Genomic DNA, 12065 nt, shown 5'->3' with positions numbered 1-12065 from the left:
AAGCCTAGGGACTGATGACCTCGGCAGTTTGGTCCCATAGGAACTTACCACAAATTTGCAAATTTCCGAAGAGAACATAAGCGACGGGGCGACTGGCCGCGGCCCACTTCTACAGCAGCATCAAGATTAGGCGCTTCCAGACCAGCGACTTAGGAATTGTATATAACGGAAGAGATCTCTTATTTGCATGTCGTCCCTTGCTAGCGACACTTCTGTGTTATTATCGAAGTTAAGTATTGTCATTGTTCATTTCGTAATCAAAGTCATTAGTACGATTTGCTTGAAAGTTGTCTAGCGATCAGAGAAGGCAGGCTTTCTAGTTACCACATATTTGACGTCACGGCAGGATTGAAGTCGAGTCCATGGCACGTCGTGTTACGGCACTTCTGCGTGCTCGCGGGGGCCCTACACGATATTAGGCAGGTGTACCAGTTTCAAATGGTTCAAATGGCTCTGAGCACTATGGGACTTAACATCTGAGGTCATCAGTCTCTTAGACTTAGAACTACTTAAATCTAACTAACCTAGGGACTACACACACATCCATGCCCGGGACAGGATCCGAACCTGCGGCCATAGCAGCAGCGCGGTTCCGGACTGAAGCGCCTAGAACCGCTCGGCCACACGGCCGGCTGTACTAGTTTCTTTGGCTCTTCAGTGTATTATTTATAGACAACTGATGTTGCCTCATGTAGGGTGGACAAAATAAGACTGCTCCAGAAATAATTATAAGACACCGGAATCGACCCTTGTTAATTAACAGCAGTACTGCCCATCAAAGAAAATGATGGAAACTGTGATTTAGATGTGCCAGTTGCTTGATGTCACACGTCTTAACATGTGCAACTCCCACTTCCTCTGTCCTCACTACTTTGCTGTGTTATTATATTTTTTATTTCTTCAGGTGAGGCCTGGTTCAGCCTATCAGTGTATGACAACACCATAAAATCACCATCAGTACTTTGAAGAGCCTTTGCACGAACTGGAAATTAGTGTTTGCTGTGCAATGTCTTGTTTTTGCATCGTAACACTACTCTTTCACCAAACTGTTAATGATCCAGTATGTTCGGAAACTGTTGAATTCGTATGTGGATCAGCTCACAGAATATGAACGACTGTATGGATATTTTCAGCAAGACAGAGTAACGGCACACACTTCAATGACAAGCTTGTCACGAGTGCACGAAGCTTTCGGTGATGAGCGGAGGATCAGCAGGAGCAGTGGTACCGTCTCCTGGCCACCTCGAACGCCTGGTCTTTCCCCTGTGATTTTACCTGTGGGGCAGACTGAAGGGCCAGTTATACTGAAATAATCCTCACACATTGGAATGGCTACACGAGAACGCTAAAAGTGCTTTTTCCGCTGTTCCTCAGGCAGAGCTACTATACGTATCCCACTATTTCATAAATCGGCCACAGCGCTGGATCGACGTCAACGGTGGCAAATTTGCATCATCTTGTGGGATGGCCATTAAGAAGTGTCAATGCTGCGTAAGTCTTACTGTAAATATTTTTCAGGCCAGTTTCATTTTGTCCACCCTGTATAAACATGTGAAACATGTTTCGTTAAAAACAAAATAGATATTTAACTGTTAAACAGCGTTATTATATACATGTCGTTCCTATATACATGTAAGCATAATTTTTGAAGTACCAACTGAGGAAGAATGGCTGCGAATGTTAACAGTAAAAAAGATACTGAACTGAGCAAGAAGTTTTATTTTGTTTTGGTTGCAAATTTATACAAGCAGGCACTCCGTCTTCAGGCTACAAGCGGCCTATCGGGGCCATCCGACCGCCGTGTCATCCTCAGCTGAGGATGTCGATATCAGGGGCGTGTGGTCAGCGCACCTGGTCGTTATGATGGTTTTCTTTGACCGGAGCCGCTACTATTCTGTCGTGTAGCTCCTAATTTGGCACCCCGAAAAATGGCAACAGCACGTGGTGGCCCGGACGGTCACCCATCCAAATCCTGGTCACGCTCAACATTGCTTAACTTCAGTGATCTGACGGGAACCGATGTATCCACTGCTGCAAGGCCGTTGCCGCAAATTTATTCAGAAACACTGATTTCGATTGAGCAGGCAGTAATCTCCATATTCTTGAAATATCGTTACTCGTCAAATGTAGTATAAGATTATACTTTCATACTAACATCCTCAGTCCTTATGAAGCGTACATGCTACACCAAACTCATTTTTTTTCCTAGTTCAGGCAGTTAACTAAACTTTGCTGCGCCTGGTTGTAGTGTCTACTTTATATCATGTAACTGTTTTCGTTTCCGCAAGCTCCAAACAGCTTTCAGTATTTATTTGAAGAAAGCTTATATCGCAGTGTCAGCATGTCTTCCAGAAATAAAGACAATTCCTGCTTCTTTTTAGTAATTTGAACTAGAATGTGTTTAGAATATGCTGTAATACGCTAATATAATCCACTCTATCAAATGTGTGTGTTTATGTCCTCATAATAATACGGTGATACGTTTTTTCGATATAGTACTTTGTCTACATTCGGCAACAACATACACTTTCACATTCACAGGAGCTCATGCAAGAGGAATGAGAGAGTGAATAAAACGAAAAGTAATGATAAGAAATACGATGCAATACTAATAAGGAAACGCCCCATACATACGAGGGTTGGAACTTAAATTGTGGCAACTATTTATTAAAACCGATACAAAAGAGTTACATGTTTGCACCTTTTACTGTCCTTCAGAGTAGTCACCAGCGTTGTGTAGAACCCGTTGCTAGCGATGTGTAAGGCATAGTATACCGTTAGCAGAGCTTGTTCTGTTGATCAGGCAATTATATTCTGAAAATTTTTTACGTTATTGATAAAGATCTACAACCCATTACACGGGAAAATTGAATGTATTACTAATCTGGGTCAACTGGTTCTGACGAATCACAAAAGAAAAGATTGAAACAAACTCATATTAACATCTCAGACAAGTGACTTAATTACGCGCATACCAATAAAAATAATAAAATTTACCTCACAATAGATGATTGACTTTCATTATATTAACAATTATTCATTTGTTCATCATCATCTCATTCCTTGGTACCATTTAGCTCTGTGGCTGATCACAATTATTATTCAGTTCCATATGATAAAATTTTACAATTTGTTCTGCACTGTGAGTTTAACTACTAACTATAAACTGCGCTGTACCAGCGACAGACTACAACTACACTGTAGCAGCGAGCGACTGCAACTGCGGGATACACTGCTCTGACCCACGACTCTATTGCAGCTCTCATTCGACAGGGGCAAAGATATTTTATGTCTCAGGCAGCGCCTGTGAATTGTCGTTCTATCAAGTGAGCACTACATGGAGATGACATTTGCTCCAGCAGTGTGGTGAACCCCTTACATTAGTGCTTCATTTTTACAAATATGTGATGTTACTCTTGAATATATTACTTCTTCAAGAATTTTGGATAAAGCTGTCAGAAGTGAGATTGGGCGGTAGTTGTTAGCATCAGACCTATCCCCTTTTTTATGCAATGGTTTAACTGTAGAGTAATTCAGTATATCTGGAAAAATGACCTGTTTCAATGAGCTATTACATATGTGGTTGAGAATCCCATTTATTTGTTGGGAACAAGCTTTTAGTCATCTGTTGGGAATTCCATCAATTCCATTTTCCTAATTTCAAGGAGAGGTGGGTGGAATTTCAGTTTTATCAAATTGCATACGTACTAACTCTTCCATGTACTGTCTTGCATTTTCTAATGAATAGCTGGGTCTTATTTTCTGTACAACACTTAAAAATAATTGTTAAAAATGTTTGCTACCTCTGACCTCTTGTTAACAAACTTTTCATTGAGTTGGTAGAAATACACTCTTCCTGTGATTTCGGTTGCCCTGTTTGCCTTTTAACAATATTCCAAATTGTTTTAATTTTATTATCAGATGTGCTAATCTCAGACATAATTCACATACTTCTGGACTTTTAACCAAAATTTCTAAATACAGTGCAGTAGTTTTTATAATGTTTCGCTGTTTCGGGATCATTACTCCTCCTAGCTGTAAGATACATTTCCCTTTCCTGTTTACAACATATTTTATCCCTTAAGTAAGCCATGGATTTTTACATGGATTCTTACAATTATATTGCACTATTATCTTAGGGTAACTGCTTTGAAATATACTCACAAAGGTATCATGAAATAGGTTAAATTTTAAATTAGCATCATGTTCCCTGTACACCTCATCCCAGTCTAGCTGTTGCAAGCTTTCCCTAAAATTTTCAATTGTTAAATCGTTAATTGAATGCACTATTTTGGAGGACTGTTTTGCACTACTGTATGGAGCTATATCGTATACTGTAACTAGCTGTGCATCATGGTCAGACAGATCATCCTTAACAGGAAAAGTTTTTATTTAATTAAATTTATCTTGTTCTATGAAAACATTATCTAACAATGTGCTCCTTTCCTGTACCACCCGAGTAGGAAAATCATTAACTGATGTCAAATTGAAAGAACCAAGTAATACTTCAAGGTCAAGCTTTCTATCTGACTCTTTCAGAAAACCTACATTGAAATCCCCACAAACAATAATTTGCTTTCCTCTGCCTGACAGATAGCACAACAAAGAATCCAAGTTTTTCAAAAATAGTTGAAAATTCCCCAATGGGGACTTATACATGGCTTCACTTATAAAAGTGCCATTATTTAGTTTAAGCTCACATGCACGTGCTTCTATGTTTGCTCTATGCAAAATTTTTTAGTTTTCAAATTTTTCACACTATGACAGATTTTAACATATATGGCAATTCCTCTCTCCATAATGTCTCTACTTACATACGCTGAAAGCTTATACCCACCTACATTTACCATCTCCATACCTGTGACTATATGATGTTCAGACAGGCTTAGTACATCTATTCCACCCGTAGTTTCGAAATCTTCTGGACAAACAAGAAGCCCATCTACTTAGTTTTTTAATCCCCTGATATTCTGATGCAATATACCAACATTATTTTTCACTGTGCTTTTATGTGAATCTTGTGACATAGTAACATTTTTTCACTGTACTGTTATGAGAATCTTGTGATATTTTAACATATCTAGTATCTGCCTGCCTGAACTTCTCATTAAGCTTAATTCCAATCAATGTTGGAAGATTGGGCACTGATCTTAGCCTAAAAAAGTAATCCAATGAGTTTCAATGCCGCCCCCCCCCCCTTAAAGATTTTGCCATCATCCCAGCCCCTTTATCCTTCCCTTTCCAGAACAGCTAACTTGTGAAATCACCAACAACAAGGATGTTCCATGTCTTGCTCTAACTGAGATGATGAATAAAACCCAGAAAAGCAGTTTCAGATGTGGATTGCCTTGAAGTAAGAGTTTTACATTCGTGCAGAGCACTAAATGCAAAACAGATATCTGTATCATGCAAATAAAACTGTTTTTGCAATTTCATAAAAAATCGGAGAATTATGAAAAATTTTGTGATTGTATTCTCAGACATTATAAGAAAATAACGTTATGTTTACTAAATTACCAAAATCTAACTGCTTTACTTTAACCGCGTATTCTGCCTAGCTGGCTAATTTGTAAAATACTGTACCCACATTCTACTTTAGCGGCAGGGGCTCTTGCACACAATGAAGGGCCGGTGACAAAACATTTATTAATTATGTGAACAGAAATATGTATGTGTCATTTCATTCCAACTTTCCAAAACAAAGAAGTTCAATACTTTTCCGTCGCTGATCACATCACAGTTCTTTGCAAAACGCGCCTGTACTTTGCGAGTATAATAAATTGTCTCGCAGGCATGGCTTGGATAAGATTTTTAAATATCTATTCTTAGGCAACCTCATCTTCCTAACCTATTTACTGACGTATGTTAAGCCTAGTATACACAACGACACTAGGTTGCAGGCAACTGCGGTACCGGCCACTGCGCATGCGCGCCGTGCGTTTGCGCAGCTCGTCGGTGAAAATAAAAGGTTTCGGCGTGTTCCAACTTTGACGACACTAGTTGCATGTGTTTTGAGGTTATGTGTGTTCGTAGAATGTAGACAAACTGAAATATGAAGTGGGGAACGGAGAATAATATTCGCTTTTTGGATATCTATGCTTTGCATAGGTGTTAGTGGAATTTCAGTGATGCTGATTACAAAAATAAGCAACATATTGCTGCTCCTGAGACCGTCGTGTGCGATCAGAACGTAGATAGTTTGACATCTGAGCTACAGGGCAAAATTTATTGGATTAGGAGCACATACACAACTGAATTAAGAAAAATACAAGCAAATGTAATTCTAGCTGTAGAAATGCTCTTGTCTATAAGACTAAAATCCCATCGTTCGAGCTGGTCCACTCTTTTTTTTTAAGGACTATTGTTGACGGAAGGGAAGGCTACGCAATTCAAGAAGCTACATTCTTTAATCAATATTCATCTATTTAAAACGTCGCAGCAGTGCTCCCCTTTCGCATATGTTTGAATTTTGAAACATTGCCATCTTCAAGAGAGTAGTTTGCAAACCATTCTCTTCTTAAATGCGGTCTGTTTCGAATATTTACTGCTGTCAATGTTAACAATTATTACTGTTAATAATTATTGGTGTTAATGAAAAAGCATCATCACCAACTGAAATCGCATCTTATAACATGCTGAGAGTTCCCGATTGAAATGCATGCAATGTGATACGTAATTCTAGTTCTGGCGACAGTGCTTCATGCATTACAATATCAATATTCCTTATCGCATAATTAACTCTATTTAGATGAAACGTTAACAGTTCTGGTGACATTCTAAGAGAATTAAAAGAACTTCTTGGGTCTTCCATGACAAATTATTTTAGCAAGGATGCTGACCAACCGTGCTGGCGTCTTTTCTTCATCCAGTCACGAATCGAAACACGTTTCATATTTTTATCTTATGCAGCGATTCCACATAACAAGCTTTAACTCCATCACAACTCGTGCGACGAGCAGCTGCCAAAACTCAAGACCCCACAAAACGACGAAACTGAAGTATATACTGGTTTCGCCGTGTCAACAGTCAAATATGAAACCATTTGCGTGCAACTCATTCCACGCAACGAGTGGCGCAACCCAATGTCGTCATGTAAACTAGGCTCAAGGAAGTCACACACTCTCTTCAAAATTCACAAGGCACATGTAACATCGCTTCACAGCGCTGAGTAAATTGAAATAGCTGATGCCCGGAAAATTGTTATTTGACTGGAAAAGCAAAATCAATTCAGGCACAACACGTAAAGACAACAGCGAAAATCGGTTTCCGAATTTCGATTTTCGTCTTTCGCAAGTAGTATTGCTTGTAAACGTGGTGAATGATGGTACACCAGAAAGCATTGTGTTCACCCAACACCGCTGGCTACCGCTACTGTGTGTTATCCCTCGCACAACGCGTCCGAAAGCATAATGCTTTCGTTCGAGAACATCGAACGATACTGTCCAACAGGTACCAGTGAACACAGTAAAGTGCCACTGTAACATACGGCGCGTACTACTCCATAAGGTATATAGATCGGTGGCCACGATACGCGGTGAGATTTGAGGCGGCAGCGGGCCATGAAAGGCGAGCCTGTTTGGGCGGTATCTGGCGCTGGCCGCGGAGCGCTGACCTCGCGACTGGCCGTTTTTTTCGCCCCTCCCGTGACGTCACGTGGTGCAGCGCGCCCGCTTCTGGGAAGCGCGGCCAGCTGCGCAGCTCGGCCGCGCCTGCACTCGCCTTCCGGTCCAACGGGTCACCTGCACGCCTCGGTCCTCGTGGCTGGTGTGCGTCGCACATTAGCATCACAATCCACGACGTCGCCGACTGCTAACTGAGATATGAACGTACTTAGATCTTCACAAGTGATAGCTCGATGAATAGTTATCTAACAGAACCCACATTGTATTGTATCGGTTTACAGAAATATTTTAACGCTGACTGGGATACACTCTTTGAAATTCTGAAGTGCGCAGGGATAAAAGACAGAGAGCGAAAGGTAATCTACAACTTCTACAGAAACTGCAGCTATAAAAGTAGATAGACGTGAAAGGGAAGCAATAGTTGAGTGAGCGGAGTTGCTCCCTAGCCCTGAAGTTGTTAAATCTATAAATCCTGCAAGCTATAAACAAAATCAAGGATAAATTTGGAAAAAGAATGAAAGATTTTTCTATTTTTGTATACTGGCTTTTTGGTATCCGCCCATACAATTTTTAAACTCTAGAACTTAATTCTTGTAAGTTTTTAGCTTGTTTTAACTGTTTTAAGCGGATTGGATACTGTTGTGTTGGCAGAAGAGCAAACACCGTGTTATGAATGGAGGCCGAAATGCACGCGTTTTAGCTCACGCAGGCTGGCGTGAGGAGGGAAGAACATGACAAGGAATTAGAATTCAGAAAGCGGACGTAATTAGTTTGATACTTAACTTTAATCCATTAATGATGAACGTCGCTCTTGACGGTACATGATTCACAATTCTCAAAAATTGCGACGTATTCAGAATAAACAGCAAAGTATTCGTAACAGGCTAGAATACAAATATCATTGCTGGTCGTTCCGTTTGCAGGAGTCCCGTCTCCTGTTTTTTAATCAGACTGAAGTCACATACTCGAAGAAACTCTTGCCGAAGAGAGTACGCTCTTATATGCAAAAAACATGTAAATAACATCGAATATTTTAGAACACATTTCTGTTACATGAATAAGAAAGAACCGGTATCTGTTACAAACGCGAAAATGGATAAGAACTACTACCACGTAACAGGATGTGCAGCAACTTCCTCTGACACCTTAATCAAATATCTCTAACAACAAGACTACGCCGTTGAGGAAGAACTGTGCATTAGTATCGTTGTCTTAGGATCTCCTGAACGTTTTTTACCGCTGATGTGTCGTTAAGTGACATTTAATTGTAACGAATCGTCCCAAGAGTGTCGTTTGTCATAATCTACAATGCGCCATTGCCTCGAAACGACATTTTGTCTTAACACGCAAGTTATAACACAGAAACAACAAAATACGATGAAATCCAATACGACGTCTCCAAAGTAGCATTCGAGGAACGTCACTTCACACGACCCGACTGCAGTGAAACGCTATTGGTTACTCTTGCTCGTGTCGAGGTGTCCCTGACATTAAGTCAGTGTTTGAAGTCCCGATTCTTGGCCGGCCGGGGTGGCCGAGCGGTTTTAGGCTCTACAGTCTGGAACCGCGCGACCGCTACGGTCGCAGGTTCGAATCCTGCCTCGGGCATGGATGTGTGTGATGTCCTTAGGTTAGTTAGGTTTAAGTAGTTCTAAGTTCTAGGGGACTGATGACCACAGTAGTTAAGTCCCATAGTGCTCAGAGCCATTTGAACCTAATTAATTATCCATGACAATAAATACCGAATGACCGGGCGAGGTGGCGCACTGGTTAGCACACTGGACTCGCATTCGTGAGGACAATGGTTCAAACCCGCGTCCGGCCACCCTCATTTAGGTTTTCCGTGATTTCCCTAAATCGCTTCAGGTTAATTCCGGGATGGTTCCTGTGAAAGGGCTGAAAGGGCACGGTCGAGTTCCTTCCCTATCTTTCCCTAATCCAATGGGACTGATGACCTCGCTATTTGGTCCTCTCCTCCGAATCAACCAACCAACCAACCACTGAACGAATCGAGAGACCCTCTGCTGGGATCGTAACTCGTCGGTGCAGCCCATACGAAAGTATAGTAGAAATGCTCGGGAACTTAAATGCAAATCTTCTGAAGAAAGACGATATGTTCCCGCGAAAATTCAGAGAACCTGTATTGGCAGAAACGGTGCGACGGTTCTTTCAACATCGTGTACCTCGCGCAGAAAACATCGGAATAAGATAAGCTACATTAGGGATTGTCTAGAGACAGTCCTTTTCCCTCGCTGAATATGCGAATAGAATAGTGCAGAATAGTGATAATATAGGCACGGTATACTCTCCACCATGCATTGAACAGTAGATTGTGAAGGATATGTGCAGATGTAGCGTGTAAGTTAGCCACCGACGCCATCTTGAGTGGGTCGTCGTTAATGATAAAATGGATTATGCTGAATGTGGAGCTTTTAATCTTATCCACATATTCCACCCCTTTCATATATAACAAATGGTTTTCTCGAGAATCCGACACATCTTGATTCTCCTGGTTCATCCCCAATGGCGATCTGGACAGCGCGTCCGCTACTACATTGTCTTTACCAGGTCTGTAATGTATCTCGTATTGGTATTCCTGAAGAGCTATAGTCCAACGAGTGGGTTTGCCATGTGTTAATCTGCAGCTTTTCATAAAAGATAAAGCCTTGTGGTCCGTGTATACTTTTACTTTTCTACCCATTAAATAGTATCTGAACTTTTTGAAGGCCTATACTATGGCCAATGCCTCCTTTTCAGTAACGGTATAGTTACGCTCGCATTTTGTCAACAACCTACTCGCGAATCCGACAGTTCGATGTTGTACCCCCTATTCCGTCTCTATCATTTGGAATAGGTGGGCACGAGTTCCAAACTCCGAACATCTGCTGACAGACAAAATTCTGTGTCCAGTTTAGGGTGGTAGAGTATTCCCCCTCTACATAGAGCTTCTTTCATGTCATCGATCTCTTTCTGACACTGCTCTGTCCACACCCAAGGTACAATTCTTTCCGGTTAAATTATGCAGTGACTTTGCATTAAATACCTGTTTATCCACGAATTTTCGGTAAAAATTACACAAACTGAGAAACGACTTTATTTGTTTCTTATTTCTTGGCTTATTTCTTTGATATACTCAAATTTCTTAGGATTCGGCTTAATATCCTCTGCTGATAAAATATGCCCTAAAAATTGTATTTCGCTCTTTCCGAATTCGAAATTTACGCTAACATTGCCCTCTTGAAACGCTTTCAACACGTCGTCCAGAATCCTATTGTGCTCTTGCCAATCACTGGCAGCAATCAGGATGTCGTCCACATAAACGGTGGTTCTAGACAATAATTCTTCTCCCAGTATGTTATCCAACACCCTTATGAACGCTGCTACCGATATATTCAATCCGAATGCTAGAACTTTGAAATGATAACACCTGCCTCTAATACAAAAGCTGTGTACTGTTTACATTTCTCAGCCAATTTTACTTGCCAGTACCCGGCAGTCATATCGAGGCTAGGTAATTTACTGGCCCCTTCGAACTTTTGCAATAATTCTTCAAGAGATTCTGGCCTATCATTCTTAGGCTCTGTTATCTTATTCAATATCCTAGTATCCAAGGTTACTCTCACTGAACCATCTTTCTTTGTCACATATACTAACGGATTGCAATACTGACTCGTCAATCTTTCGATAATTTGCAATTTTAGATGTAACTCTTTTTCTATTGCCTCCCTTCTTGCCACAGGTATCACATGGGGTCTCAGTTTGAATGGTTGGTGCGGTACGAGTTTCAGTTAAGAATAGCTATGAACTTATTGACCACATCAAAGACTTACCAATACCAGAGGGTACCAAATTTGCTTCAATGGACATAGTAAACCCACCAACATTCCTGTACATGACACATTCAGATAATTAGAAACAACCTATTAAAGCACAAAAAGCTATCCAAGGCTGAGATATGTGAACTCATTGACTTGCCAGAACTAGTCCTATCACACAATTGTTTTACTTTTAATAACAAAATTTATAAACAGGAAGATGGTCTTGCAATGGGAAGTAGTTTGGCAGGAATACTTGCAGATATTTACATTAACCATATAGAGAATACATTTTTCAGATCAGATAGTTCACTTAAAAATAATATACTACAAAAGGTATGTGGATGATACTATTATCTTGTACAATGGTACAACTGAGGAGATTGAGAAACTTGCTAAAGGCCTCAGCAGCATGTACAACAACATCAAATTCACTGTAGAACATCAAGTAGATAAAGGCATCAATTTTCTTGACCTTACAATATCTAATGTAAACAACAAACATGCCTTCCAGATTTACAGAAAACCTACCACTAGTGATGTTGTCATTAACAACTCCTCATGTCATCCAGCACAACACAAAATGGAATTCTTCAGATCCACACTTAATCGTATACATAAAATCCCA

At 40.5% G+C, this 12065-nt stretch overlaps 1 pseudogene; it reads right to left on the bottom strand.

The window, feature by feature from the left end:
• Positions 1 to 1929: 1929 nt before the first annotated feature.
• On the bottom strand, positions 1930 to 2047 carry LOC126186004 (5S ribosomal RNA; annotated as a pseudogene).
• Between the last annotated feature and the right edge of the window lie 10018 nt (positions 2048 to 12065).

The sequence above is a fragment of the Schistocerca cancellata genome, chromosome 4 (assembly GCF_023864275.1).
Source record: "Schistocerca cancellata isolate TAMUIC-IGC-003103 chromosome 4, iqSchCanc2.1, whole genome shotgun sequence".
Taxonomy (NCBI): Eukaryota; Metazoa; Arthropoda; class Insecta; order Orthoptera; family Acrididae; genus Schistocerca; species Schistocerca cancellata.
Note: the sequence above shows the minus strand (reverse complement) of the source record. Positions and strands in the feature narration are given on the sequence as shown.